The sequence below is a fragment of the Dendrobates tinctorius genome, unplaced genomic scaffold, assembly GCF_039654945.1.
Source record: "Dendrobates tinctorius isolate UK_male_01 unplaced genomic scaffold, ASM3965494v1 ptg000003l, whole genome shotgun sequence".
In the NCBI taxonomy this organism is placed as follows: Eukaryota; Metazoa; Chordata; class Amphibia; order Anura; family Dendrobatidae; genus Dendrobates; species Dendrobates tinctorius.
This window is the reverse complement of record NW_027361671.1, coordinates 13,022,009-13,037,316: the sequence shown is the minus strand read 5'-3', so window position 1 is coordinate 13,037,316 and position 15,308 is coordinate 13,022,009.

The window sequence follows — 15,308 nt, the reverse complement described above, 5'->3', positions numbered from 1 at the left end:
GGAATATTTAGCGGTTGCCATGTCGCGTTTGGAGAGTCGCTGTGTGCCTAAACACTGGAGCTCCCCCACAAGTGACCCCATTTTGGAAACTAGACCCCCCAAGGAACTTATCTAGATGCATAGTGATCACTTTGAACCCCCAGGTGCTTCTCAAATTGATCTGCAAAAAAAAAAAAGTACTTTTTTTTCACAAAAATTATCTTTTAGCCTCAGTTTTTTCATTTTCACATGGGCAACAGGATAAAATGGATCCTAAAATTTGTTGGGCAATTTCTCCTGAGCACACCAATACCTCATATGTGGTCATAAACCACTGTTTGGGTGCAGGGCAGGGCCCGGAAGGGCTGCAATTTTTTATTTTCACAAGGGTACCAGGATAAATTGGACCCCAAAAGTTGTTTTCCAGTTTGTCCTGAGTACGCTGGTACCCCATATGTGGGGGGAGACCACTGTTTGGGCACACGTCGGGGCTCGGAAGGGAAGTAGTGACATTTTGAAATGCTGACTTTGATGGAATAGTCTGCGGGCATCATGTTACATTTGCAGAGCCCCTGTGTGCCTAAACAGTAGAAACCCCCCACAAGGGACCCCATTTTGGAAACAAGACCCCCCAAGGAACTTATCTAGATGTGTGGTGAGCACCTTGAACCCCCAAGTGCTTCACAGAAGATTGTAAAGCAGAGCCGTGAAAATAAAAAATCATTTTTTTCCCTCAAAAAAAATGATTTTTAGCCCGCAATTTTTTTTTTCACAAGGGTAACAGGAGAAATTGGACCCCAAAAGTTGTTGTCTAGTTTGTCCTGAGTACTCTGATACCCCATATGTGGGGGATGACCACTGTATGGGCACACGTCAGGGCTCGGAAGGGAAGTAGTGACGTTTTGGTATGCTGACTTTGATGGAATGGTCTGCGGGCATCATGTTACATTTGCAGAGGCCTTGATGTTCCTAAACTGTGGAAACCCCCCACAAGTGACCCCATTTTGGAAACTAGACCCCATAAGGAACTTGCCTAGATGTGTGGTGAGCACCTTGAACCCCGAAGTGCTTCACAGAAGATTGTAACGCAGAGCCATGAAAATAAAAAATCTTTTTTTTTCCTCAAAAAATGAATTTTTAGCTCGCAATTTTTTATTTTCACAAGGGTCACAGGAGAAATTGGACCCCAAAAGTTGTTGTCCAGTTTGTCCTGAGTACGCTGGTACCCCATATGTGGGGGGAAACCACTGCTTGGGTACACGTTGGGTCTCAGCAGGGAAGTAGTGACATTTTGAAATGCTGACTTTGATGGAATGGTCTGCGGGCGTCATGTTACATTTGCTGAGCCCCTGTGTGCCTAAACAGTAGAAACCTCCCACAGTTGACCCCATTTTGGAAATTAGACCCCCCAGGGAACTTATCTTGATGTATGGTGAGCACCTTGAACCCCCAAGTGCTTCACAGAAGTTTATAACGCAGAGCCGTGAAAATAAAAAATCATTTTTTTCCCTCAAAAAAAATGATTTTTAGCCCACAATTTTTTTTTTCACAAGGGTAACAGGATAAATTGGACCCCAAAAGTTGTTGTCCAGTTTGTCCTGAGTACGCTGATACCCCATATGTGTGGGGGAACCATTGTTTGGGCACACGTCAGGGCTCGGAATGGAAGTAGTGACGTTTTGAAATGCAGACTTTGATGGAATAGTCTGCAGTCGTCATTACGTTTGCAGAGCCCCTGATGTGCCTAAACAGTGGAAACTCCCCACAAGTGACCCAATTTTGGAAACTAGACCTTCCAAGGAACTTATGTAGATGTATGGTGAGCACTTTCAACCCCCAAGTGCTTCACAGAAGTTTATAATGCAGAGACATGAAAATGAAAAAACATTTTTTTTCCACAAAAATAATTTTCTAACCCCCAATTTTTTATTTTCCCAAGGGTAACAGGAGAAATTAGACCCCAAAAGTTGTTGTGCAATTTTTCCTGAGTACGCTGATACCCCATATGTGGGGGGTAAACCACTGTTTGGGCACACGTCGGGGCTTGGAAGGGAGTGAGCACCATTTGACTTTTTGAACGAAAAATTGGCTGGAATCAAAGGTTGCACCATGTCGCGTTTGGAGACCCCCTGATGTGGCTAAACAGTGGAAACCCCTCAATTCTAACTCCAAACCTAACCCCAACACACCCCTAATCCCAACCCTAACCCTAACCCCAACACACCCCTAACCCCAACACTAACCATAACACTAACCACAAGCCTAACCCTAATTCTAACCCTAACCCTCTTTTCAACCCTATCCCTCTTTTCAACCCTAACCCTCTTTCCAACCCTAACCCTCTTTCCTACCCTAACCCTCTTTACAACCCTAACCCTAACTCCAACCCTAACCCTCTTTCCAACCCTAACCCTCTTTTCAACCCTAACCCTCTTTCCAACCCTAACCCTCTTTCCAACCCTAACCCTAACCCTCTTTCCAACCCTAACCCTAACCCTGATGGAAAAATAAAAATAAAAATATTTTCTTTATTTTATTAGTTCTGCCTACCTATGGGGGTGATAATCGGGGGGTTCATTTACTTTTTATTTCATTTTGATCACTCAAAACTTTAAAATAGATCTCTTTAGAGCTATGCGAAAAATTCATTTACACAAATTATTTGCTTCAGGTGTTTCAGAGGTAACAGCATTAGCAGGAGAGAGTCCATGTCAGGTGGGCCCCTTGGTGTTTCTTGCTGGCACCAATTCACTGGCCGATGTTAGGGCGATGTTGAAGTGTTTTTTACGGAAAAATGTGGAATTAGGCATGCTGTCTAAGAAAAAGGCCGAAAGATTATTACCGGAGTTCCCACGCCACCCCCATTGGCATTATATTCCAAAGGTGCATAAATCCCCTATTGCTCCACCAAGACGCCCCATTGTGTCAGGGACTGGATCCCTCACAGAACCATTGTCACAATACATGGATTGGTTGTTGCACCCCGTATTGCAAGATATCCCTTCCTACATCAAAGACACTGATGAATTTTTGGGGGCGCTTAGAGGCATTGTATGGCAAACAGGCTTCTCTTTGGTGTCGATTGATGTAGAAAGCCTATACACGAGGATCCCCCAGGATATAGGTGTTGTGGTTTTGAGGAGGATTTTGGGATCTTTAAAGAGTAGTGACAGTTTTGTCAGTTTTGTATGCGAAGGGGTTGATTTTGTTTTAAAACACAATGCATTTAGGTTTGAAGACGCATGGTTTTTACAATGCACTGGGACCGCGATGGGAACTCCGGTTGCTTGTACTTTCACAAACCTCTTTCTAGCTGTGTTGGAGGAGGACTATGTGCACAATGTGGGGAACAATTTTCTGAGACATATCAGACTTTTTGTGCGCTATGTGGACGATATATTCATGATATGGGACGGACCCCGTGAATCATTTGATGAATTTGTCCAGTACCTAAATAAGTCCAATGGCATGAATATGTCGTTCACGTCTAGATATGGAGGTCTTAACCTCGATTTTTTGGATGTACAGATCAGTGTTGTAGATGGTGAGCTGCATACCAAGGTATTTTGTAAACCCTCCGCCACAAATGCCGTTCTGCGGTTTGATAGCTTCCATCCAAATCATGTAAAACGGTCTCTCCCTTATATCCAATTATTAATATTGAAGAGAATTATTAACACCCAAGAAGGTTATAATCAGCAAGCAGAGGAATTATGTGATAGGTTCCGTTGTAGGAGCTATCCTAATGGTCTTCTTAATGAGGCTAAGGTTAGGGCTGATCAGGCAAGAGGTCGCAATCGTAGTCCTGCCTGTGGATCTGAAAAGAGATTTGTTTTTTGTTTCAAATTTGGCCCTATGGATGGGGTTATATGATCTGCCATTCGCAGGAACTGGCATATTTTGGAGCATGATGAGGATATCGTAGAGGTGGCAGCAAGGGGTCCCATTATTTCTAATAGATGGGGTGTTACCTTGGGTGACATAGTAGTAAAAAAATGGATGATGAAGCAACAAAGTAGTTAAGCAAGAGTGTTCCACATGGTAATTTTAAGTGTGGACATTGTCCATTCTGCAGTTACCATATTGTAGATAGAACACTGCGCATCGGGGGAGTGTCTCATGTTGTTAAGGATTTTATCACCTGCAAAACAACTCACGTGGTTTATGTTGTTTTATGTTGTTGTAAAGCTTTTTACATCGGTAAGACCGTTCGCCCCCTATTTGTGAGATTTAGGGAGCATTATAATTCGGGTGGATCAGGTAAAGGTGTCCCACGCCTAATTAAGCATGTCAGGGAATCTCATGGAGGAAATCCAGCGGTATTCTCTTTTGCTGGCCTGGAAAGCGTGTCTATTCCAGTACAAGGGGGAGATTTACATAAACTTCTATTGAAAAGAGAGGCCATATGGATCATGCGCACTTGGGCACAAGAATCTGCTGGTCTAAATGAGAGATTGGATATGTCTGTTTTCCTATAATAAGCTTTCATGATTGTACATGTGTTTTTTTTATTTGTTTTTCTAAAATATTTTAACTGTCACTGATAATTGCTGCATATATGTTGAAGCAGTGGGGGTGGGGTTTGATTGTCTCCCTCTGTTAAGAGGTGAGACTGGGCTACTCTCCTCTGAGACCAGTAGAAGCGCCGCTGCAGCGCGAAACAGCTGTCGTCATCTCCACTCCTGCTCCCATCCTCCCTATGCCGATGTTTTAAAGAAATAGAATAAAGAAGATTTTAACCGGTGAGTGCCATCTGTATTTCTTTTTTAGTGAAGTTGTTGTGCCTATTGCTTTGGAGTGGCACCCCGGTCTATGGAGAACTTCTTATACTGCACGCACTCTTAGGCGGCAGTTCACACAGGCATGTGCACAATGAATGCATTTTCTTGCTGTGTGGATTAATTCCTGGTTGGAGATATGATGGTAAAACTTAACTGTCCTGCAAAGAGTCTTGACTAGAGTTGAGCGATACCGTCCGATACTTCAAAGTATCGGATCGGAATGGATCGGCCGATCTTAAAAAAAAGTATCGGTATCGCCGATTCCGATACCGGAAGTCCCATTCAAGTCTATGGGAATTTCCCACACAGCAATGGCATAAAGTGAGACTAGGGACTTTTTTTTTTTTAAGTGGCGGAGGAATACAGTGCGGAAGGATACCTACCTTCCGTCATTGGATTCCTGCAGCCCGTAGAAAACGGCAGCAACAGCTGATGCTGCAGTTCTCTACCCAAGATCGTCGTGGGACACACTCGTGGACTGCTTCGGATCGTGGTTGAGTATTTTTGTGGTTTGTTATGTTAATATTTATTCCGTAAAAGACAACGGCTTCGGGGAACAATGTGACAAGTATTGGTAAGTATGTTACTCTATGTTATATGTACTGTATGTCTATGTATGTATTGTATGTAGCATGCATGTAGTATGTATGTAGCATATATGTGGTATGTATGTAGCATGTAGTATGTATGTAGTATGTATGTAGCATGCATGTAGTATGTATGTAGTATATATGTAGTATGTATGTAGCATGTAGTATGTATGTAGCATGCATGTAGTATGTATGTAGTATGTATGTGGTATGTATGTAGCATGTAGTATGTATGTAGCATGCATGTAGTATATATGTGTTATGTATGTAGCATGCATGTAGTATGTATGTAGTATGTATGTGGTATGTATGTAGCATGCATGTAGTATGTATGTAGCATGCATGTAGTATGTATGTAGTATGTATGTAGTATGTATGTGGTATGTATGTAGCATGTAGTATTTATGTAGCATGCATGTAGTATATATGTGTTATGTATGTAGCATGCATGTAGTATGTATGTAGTATGTATGTAGTATGTATGTGGTATGTATGTAGCATGCATGTAGTATGTATGTAGTATGTATGTAGTATGTATGTAGTATGTATGTAGCATGCAGTATGTATGTAGCATGTATGTAGTATGTATGTAGTATATATGTAGTATGTATGTAGCATGTAGTATGTATGTAGCATGCATGTAGTATATATGTAGTATGTATGTAGCATGTAGTATGTATGTAGTATGTATGTAGTATGTATGTAGCATGTAGTATGTATGTAGTATATATGTGTTATGTATGTAGTATGTATGTAGTATGTATGTAGTATGTATGTGGTATATATGTGGTATATATGTGGTATATATGTGGTATGTATGTGGTATGTATGTAGTATGTATGTAGTATGTATGTAGCATGTAGTATGTATGTAGCATGCTTGTAGTATGTATGTAGTATGTATGTAGTATTTTTTTTTTTTTTTTTTTAACATTTAACACATTAGCCGGATGATGGGACTACTACTGTCCCATCATTGGCTAATGTGTCAATCACTGTCATGGTAGCAGGCATCGCCAGATGGGACTTGTAGTCCCATCGGACGATGCTTGCACAGACCCCCGGACATCAGCACAGCCCCCCGGCAGGCCGGCACAGCCCCACGGCAGGCCGGCAGAGACCCCCGGAAGGCCCAAAATGACGGCGCATCATGATGCGCACACACCGTGCATCATGATGACGTCAGGCTGTCAATCAACTTTGAACTTCCGATTCCGATGCCGACTTCTGATATTGAAAAAATATCGGAAGTTGGTATCGGAATTCCGATACAGCAAGTATCGGCCGATACCCGATACTTGCGGTATCGGAATGCTCAACACTAGTCTTGACCCCAAGGTTAAGTTAAGTTCTTCAACACCAAACTCAACCAGCTATGCCTTTATGGGTATTGCTTTGTGCAGTTGGACACTGACATGTTGAATCTGAAAGATCTTGCTTTAACTGTTGGAAGCATACTGTTTTCCAAAATGCCTTGGTATACCGAAACATTAAGATTTCCCTTCATTGGAACTTATATATTTAGCAAAGTCGCTACATAACTTTTCTATGTCTGACACTTTGGCTGAGTTGCTCTGGTTCCTAAACGCTTCCAATTTTCAATAATATCAAAGTTAAAGTACAAAGTAGATTGTCGGTAGATTCTGCTATCATTAATCTCCAGTGTATTTGCAGCTCACCATTGAGCCGTGTCACCTGTGTTGCACTGCAACGGGATTTGTGGAACTTCAATGCAGCAGGAATTTAGGGTGCTACTATAGTCTGCATGTAGCAATTAACAGGGTTTTTTGGACTTTGTGTTCTATTGCTTTTTTGCAGCATTGATTTAGGCTGGTTTCACACTTGCGTCTTTTTGCGCTGCTTTTTAGCGCAAAAAAAGCATGCGTTTTTTCCCCTATACTTTAACATGGGTGCGCATATGTGCGCATACATAAGCGCACGTACGCGTTTGTATGCGCATGCGTTTTTTTGCAGTGTGCGCTCAGGCGCACAAAATGCATCCTGTTGCATTTTTTGTGCGTCCGACTTGCCCCCAAAAATGCATGCGCACGCAATGCGTTTTTTTTTACAGCAATACACCCATTAAAGTCTATGGGTGCGCATAGGTGAGCATTATAATGTGCACTTATGCGCAAAAAAAGCATGCATTTTTTAAAAAAAAATGCACCAAAACCCGCAAAAAAACGCACACAAACGCATGATGTGTTTTTTCAAGCGTTTGTGTGCGGAAAAAACGAGCAGCAAAAAAATGCAAGTGTGAAAGTAGCCTTAGACTTGTGAAAAATGCCATGAATTTCATGTAGGATTTTTTGTGCCATTTTTTTGTGTCTTTTAATCCTAAAAAGAAATTTATGGGAAATTACCACACAAAAAAAAAGAAACAACAAAAAAAGCAACTGAAGAACAGTTTGAAAGTATGAAAAATGTCACCAAAAATATACAGTTTGTCATGTATTTAAAATTTTAACATTGACTTGAAGCTAATATCTGGTGGAAGTGATGAATTTTTTGGTGAAAAAAATGCCAGGGAAAATGTCTAAACAAAAAAGTTGCACATGAAACTACTCTTGTGAGCAATTACCGTATGTGACATCATTGTACAGCTACATATATGAATATGTTATACCCATGTCATAAGAATGGTTGAATATGTATTACAGATGTATATTTTCTAAGCTTTTTTGACTTCTATGAGGATAATATAATTGTCACACTTGAAAATATAGACTGTGTAGAAATATATCTATATAGAAATGGTTAATATTTGTGTCGAAGAGTATTGTCTCCATGTTCAAAACCCACGAATATGCTCAGGTGTGAATTCGAGTTGTGTAGAAACACATACAGTTGTCAACAGTCCCAATTTTGCCAGGATAGTCTAAGGAGCAAGACCACAAAAGGGGTAGATTTAACAAATCTGCACCTAATTTTCCATTTACATAATCATCACTATTGTTCCTGCCTGGCTATACAGATCAGTTTGAGATAGGGTAGTAGAGAGAATGCATTTAAGGAAAATATGTCACCAGTATTCATAATATAAACTGCATACATTATTAAAGGGTTATCTTAGACCTGATGAGCTGGGTGTATTCACTTTGAAAACATATTTATCAGAATGACTATATAGTCCTTGTTGAATGTCTAGACTCAGTCTCTGCCCCCCTAGCCTGCTTGACATCTCTTCCTTGTCCTATCTGCTGCGATCTCACACTGCTCAATACAAGCTGCAGCTGTTAAAATGGGGTGTCAAGGCTTAATAATATTGGACTCATGATCTTTCACTTTCTTTTTTGGCCTCATGAAATACTTAGTATAATATAAAGATTTATATCGCCATTCTGACATCAAATAATCCTATTGGTTATTCTGCAGCATCAGAGAAAAATGGAAATGCGTAGGCCATTTGATACATCAGTCAAAATAAGAATAAACACTATAAAAAGGTATCTGCATGTATTGTAACACATAACATAAAAACATCATTACGTACGACAGTAATAAAAAAACACTGCTCAAAATACTACTGTTAAAGAATTAATGGAGGTCTATCACTGATGCCACTTCTACTAGATCTCCAATAAATTGTATGAGATATATACTATATATATATATATATATATATATATATATATATGTGTGTTGTAAATCACTTCCCAGTCTGTAGTTTGGCTGCAGATCACAGCCAAGCTGATAGTAGTGGCATTAGTGATAGACCTTGATTAGCTCTTTAATAACAGTGTTTTTTTCTATTAGTGTTTATATGTCTTTAGTTGTAATGCATACATGCATTAGAGATGGTTTCTCAGCTTACAGAGTATTTATTTTTGTTCCATTCTGACATGGATTTCTATAGTTAGCATGTCAGCCATATCAGGTCCAATATATTTATTTAAAAGGGTTGTCCTGGACTTTAGCATTGATGACTAGTGTTGAGCATTCCGATACCGCAAGTATCGGGTATCGGCCGATACTTGCTGTATCGGAATTCCGATACCGACTTCCGATATTTTTTCAATATCGGAATTCGGCATCGGAATCGGAAGTTCAGTTGATTGACGGCCTGACGTCATCATGATGCGCGGTGTGTGCGCATCATGATGCGCCGTCATTTCGGGCCTTCCGGGGGTCTCTGCCGGCCTGCCGGGGGGCTGTGCCGGCCTGCCGGGGGGCTGTGTGGACTGCCCGGGGTCTGTACCGGCCTGCCGGGGGGCTGTGCCGGCCTGCCGGTGGTCTGTGCACCCTGTGGGGGTCTGTACCGGCCTGCCGGGGGGCTGTGCCGGCCTGCCGGGGGGCTGTGCTGATGTCCGGGGGTCTGTGCAAGCATCGTCCGATGGGACTACAAGTCCCATCGGGCGATGCCTGCTACCATGACAGTGATTGACACATTAGCCAATGATGGGACAGTAGTAGTCCCATCATCCGGCTAATGTGTTAAATGTTAAAAAAAAAAAAAAAAAAAATACTACATACATACTACATGCATGCTACATACATACTACATGCTACATACATACTACATACATACTACATACATGCTACATACATACTACATGCATGCTACATACATACTACATGCTACATACATACTACATACATACTACATACATGCTACATACATACTACATGCATGCTACATACATACTACATACAAGCTACATACATACTGCATGCTACATACATACTACATACATACTACATACATACTACATGCATGCTACATACATACTACATATATACTACATGCATGCTACATACATACTACATGCTACATACATACTACATATATACTACATACATACTACATACATGCTACATACATACTGCATGCTACATACATACTACATACATACTACATACATACTACATGCATGCTACATACATACTACATGCATGCTACATACATACTACATGCATGCTACATACATACTACATGCTACATACATACCACATACATACTACATACATACTACATACATACTACATGCTACATATATACTACATGCATGCTACATACATACTACATGCTACATACATACCACATACATACTACATACTACATACATACTACATGCTACATACATACTACATATATACTACATGCATGCTACATACATACTACATGCTACATACATACTACATACATACTACATACATACTACATGCATGCTACATACATACTACATATATACTACATGCATGCTACATACATACTACATGCTACATACATACTACATATATACTACATACATACTACATACATGCTACATACGTACTGCATGCTACATACATACTACATACATACTACATACATACTACATGCATGCTACATACATACTACATGCATGCTACATACATACTACATGCATGCTACATACATACTACATGCTACATACATACCACATACATACTACATACATACTACATACTACATATATACTACATGCATGCTACATACATACTACATGCTACATACATACCACATACATACTACATACATACTACATACATACTACATGCTACATACATACTACATATATACTACATGCATGCTACATACATACTACATGCTACATACATACCACATACATACTACATACATACTACATACATACTACATGCTACATACATACTACATATATACTACATGCATGCTACATACATACTACATGCTACATACATACCACATACATACTACATACATACTACATACATACTACATGCTACATACATACTACATATATACTACATGCATGCTACATACATACTACATGCTACATACATACCACATACATACTACATACATGCTACATATATACTACATGCATGCTACATACATACTACATATATACTTCATGCATGCTACATACATACTACATGCTACATGCATGCTACATACATACTACATACATACTACATGCTACATACATACCACATATATACTACATACATACAATACATTCATACAATACATACATAGACATACAGTACATATAACATAGAGTAACATACTTACCAATACTTGTCACATTGTTCCCCGAAGCCATTGTCTTTTCCGGGATAAATATTAACATAACAAACCACAAAAATACTCACCCACGATCCGAAGCAGTCCACGAGTGTGTCCCACGACGATCTTGGGTAGAGAACTGCAGCATCAGATGATGCTGCCGTTCTCTATGGGCTGCAGGAATCCAATGACGGAAGGTACGTATCCTTCCGCACTGTATTCCTCCGCCACTTAAAAAAAAAAAAGTCCCTAGTCTCACTTTATGCCATTGCTGCGTGGGAATTTCCCACACAGCAATGGCATAAAGTGAGACTAGGGACTTTTTTTTTTTTTTAAGTGGCGGAGGAATACAGTGCGGAAGGATACCTACCTTCCATCATTGGATTCCTGCAGCCCGTAGAGAACGGCAGCAACAGCTGATGCTGCAGTTCTCTACCCAAGATCGTCGTGGGACACACTCGTGGACTGCTTCGGATCGTGGGTGAGTATTTTTGTGGTTTGTTATGTTAATATTTATTCCGGAAAAGACAATGGCTTCGGGGAACAATGTGACAAGTATTGGTAAGTATGTTACTCTATGTTATATGTACTGTATGTCTATGTATGTATTGTATGAATGTATTGTATGTATGTAGTATATATGTGGTATGTATGTAGCATGTAGTATGTATGTAGTATGTATGTAGCATGCATGTAGCATGTAGTATGTATGTAGCATGCATGTAGTATATATGTAGTATGTATGTAGCATGCATGTAGTATATATGTAGTATGTATGTAGCATGTAGTATGTATGTAGTATGTATGTAGTATGTATGTGGTATGTATGTAGCATGTATGTAGCATGCATGTAGTATATATGTAGTATGTATGTAGCATGTAGTATGTATGTAGTATGTATGTAGTATGTATGTGGTATGTATGTAGCATGTAGTATGTATGTAGCATGCATGTAGTATATATGTAGTATGTATGTAGCATGTAGTATGTATGTAGTATGTATGTAGTATGTATGTGGTATGTATGTAGCATGTAGTATGTATGTAGCATGCATGTAGTATATATGTAGTATGTATGTAGCATGTAGTATGTAGCATGCATGTAGTATATATGTAGTATGTAGCATGTAGTATGTATGTAGCATGCATGTAGTATATATGTGTTATGTATGTAGCATGTAGCATGCATGTAGCATGCATGTAGTATATATGTAGTATATATGTGGTATGTATGTAGCATGCAGTATGTATGTAGCATGCATGTAGTATATATGTAGTATGTATGTTGCATGTAGTATTTATGTAGTATGAATGTAGCATGTATGTAGTATGTAGTATGAATGTAGCATGTATGTAGTATGCATGTTGTATGTATGTAGCATGTAATTTTTTTTTTTTTTTTACATTTAACACATTAGCCGGATGATGGGACTACTACTGTCCCATCATTGGCTAATGTGTCAATCACTGTCATGGTAGCAGGCATCGCCCGATGGGACTTGTAGTCCCATCGGACGATGCCTGCACAGACCCCCGGAGCCTGCACAGACCACCGGCAGGCCGGCACAGCCCCCCGGCAGGCCGGCACAGCCCCCCGGAGCCTGCACAGCCCCCCGGCAGGCCGGCACAGCCCCCCGGCAGGCCGGCACAGCCCCCCGGAGCCTGCACAGACCACCGGCAGGCCGGCACAGACCACCGGAGCCTGCACAGACCCCCTGGCAGGCCGGCACAGCCCCCCGAAAGGCCCGTACAGACCCCAGAGAGGCTGTACAAGGGCAGGAAAGGGTTTTTCTTATTCCGATACCGGAAGTCCCATAGACTTGAATGGGACTTCCGGTATCGGAATCGTCGATACCGATACTTTTTTTAAAGATCGGCCGATACCATCCGATACGATACTTTGAAGTATCGGACGGTATCGCTCAACTCTATTGATGACCAATCCTTAGGATAGGTAATCAATGTCTCATCAGTGGGTGTTATGAATGGGTCACTGAGGAGGATAGCAGGCCCTGGCTAAGGCTGGTTTCACATTTGCGTTTTTTTTCACGGTAATTTAGCGCTAAATAGCGCATGCGTTTTTTTTCCTATACTTTGCATGGGATGCGCTTATGTGCGCATACACATGCGTTTGTACGCGTTTTAACGCGCATGCGTTTTTTTGCGGTATGCGCTCGGGCGCACAAAATGCAACTTGTTGCATTTTTTGTGCGTCCGATTTGCCTCAAAAAAACGCATGCGCGCGCAATGCGTTTTTTTACAGCAAGACACCCAATATAAGTCTATGGGTGCGCATATGTGCGCATTGGCATGCTTATGTATGCGTTTTTTTGCACATGCGTTTTTTTTGTTAACCATGGAATTTAGGGGTTTGGGTTAGAGTTAGGGTTAGTTAAGGGGATTTAGGGTTAGGGTTAGGGTCAGGGTTAGGGTTAGGGTTAGGGTCAGGGTTAGGGTTAAGTATGGTTTGGTTAAGGGTTAGGGTCAGGGTTAGGGTTAGGGTTAGGGTTAGGGTCAGGGTTAGGGTTAAGTATGCTTTGGTTAAGGGTTAGGGTCAGGGTTAGGGTTAGGGTTAGGGTTAGGGTCAGGGTTAGGGTCAGGGTTAGGGTTAAGTATGGTTTGGTTAAGGGTTAGGGTTAGAGTCAGGGTTAGGGTTAGGGTTAGGGTCAGGGTTAGGGTTAAGTATGGTTTGGTTAAGGGTTAGGGTTAGGGTCAGGGTTAGGGTTAAGTATGGTTTGGTTAAGGGTTAGGGTTAGGGTCAGGGTTAGGGTTAGGGCTAGGGTTAGGGTTAGGGTTAAGTATGGTTTGGTTAAGGGTTAGGGTTAGGGTCAGGGTTAGGGTTAGGGTTAGGGTCAGGGTTAGGGTCAGGGTTAGGGTTAAGTATGGTTTGGTTAAGGGTTAGGGTTAGGGTTAGGGTCAGGGTTAGGGTTAGGGTCAGGGTTAGGGTTAAGTATGGTTTGGTTAAGGGTTAGGGTTAGGGTTAGGGTCAGGGTTAGGGTTAAGTATGGTTTGGTTAAGGGTTAGGGTTAGGGTCAGGGTTAGGGTTAGGGTTAGGGTCAGGGTTAGGGTTAAGTATGGTTTGGTTAAGGGTTAGGGTCAGGGTTAGGGTTAGGGTTAGGGTCAGGGTTAGGGTCAGGGTTAGGGTTAAGTATGGTTTGGTTAAGGGTTAGGGTTAGGGTTAGGGTCAGGGTTAGGGTTAGGGTCAGGGTTAGGGTTAAGTATGGTTTGGTTAAGGGTTAGGGTTAGGGTCAGGGTTAGGGTTAGGGTTAGGGTCAGGGTTAGGGTTAGTAAAGTCATGATTTGGGTTAGTGTGAGGGGCCACCTAATGTTGGAAAAAACGCAAACGCGGTAAAAACGCACTAAAAACGCATACAAACGCATAAAAACGCTGCGTTTTTTTCATGCATGCTCATAAAAATGCTTGAAAAAAACGCAGCAGTTGTATGCTTTTGTATGCGTTTTTCAATGCGTTTTTTTGCGGGAAAAACGCGCTGCAAAAAAAAGCAAGTGTGAAACAGGCCTAAGCCACAGAAAACCAGAGAGGTTGGTAACTAAGTGGATGCAGACCCCTGATCCTGTCCACAACAACTAGCAGTAGCCGTGGAGCGTACCTATGATGATCCTAGACGCCTCGGCACAGCCGGAGAGCTAACTAAGCCTAAAGCAAGAAAAGGGGAAATCTAAACTGCCCCGGAGCAGACCCCAAAGGAATAGATAGCCCCCAAACATATATTGTCGGTGAGACAAGATGAAAACACAAACACAGGCAGAAAAATAGACTGAGCAAACGATGGGGCCCACACTGAATAGACAGGACAGGAAAGGAGAGACACTGTCTGCAATCACGCAAAAAACCCTGCAAAAAGTCCTACATGTCTGATGCACAAAAACACTGAAGTCGCACGACTTTGCCCCCACTATATCAGCACTCTGGTATATTCTGAAAGCAA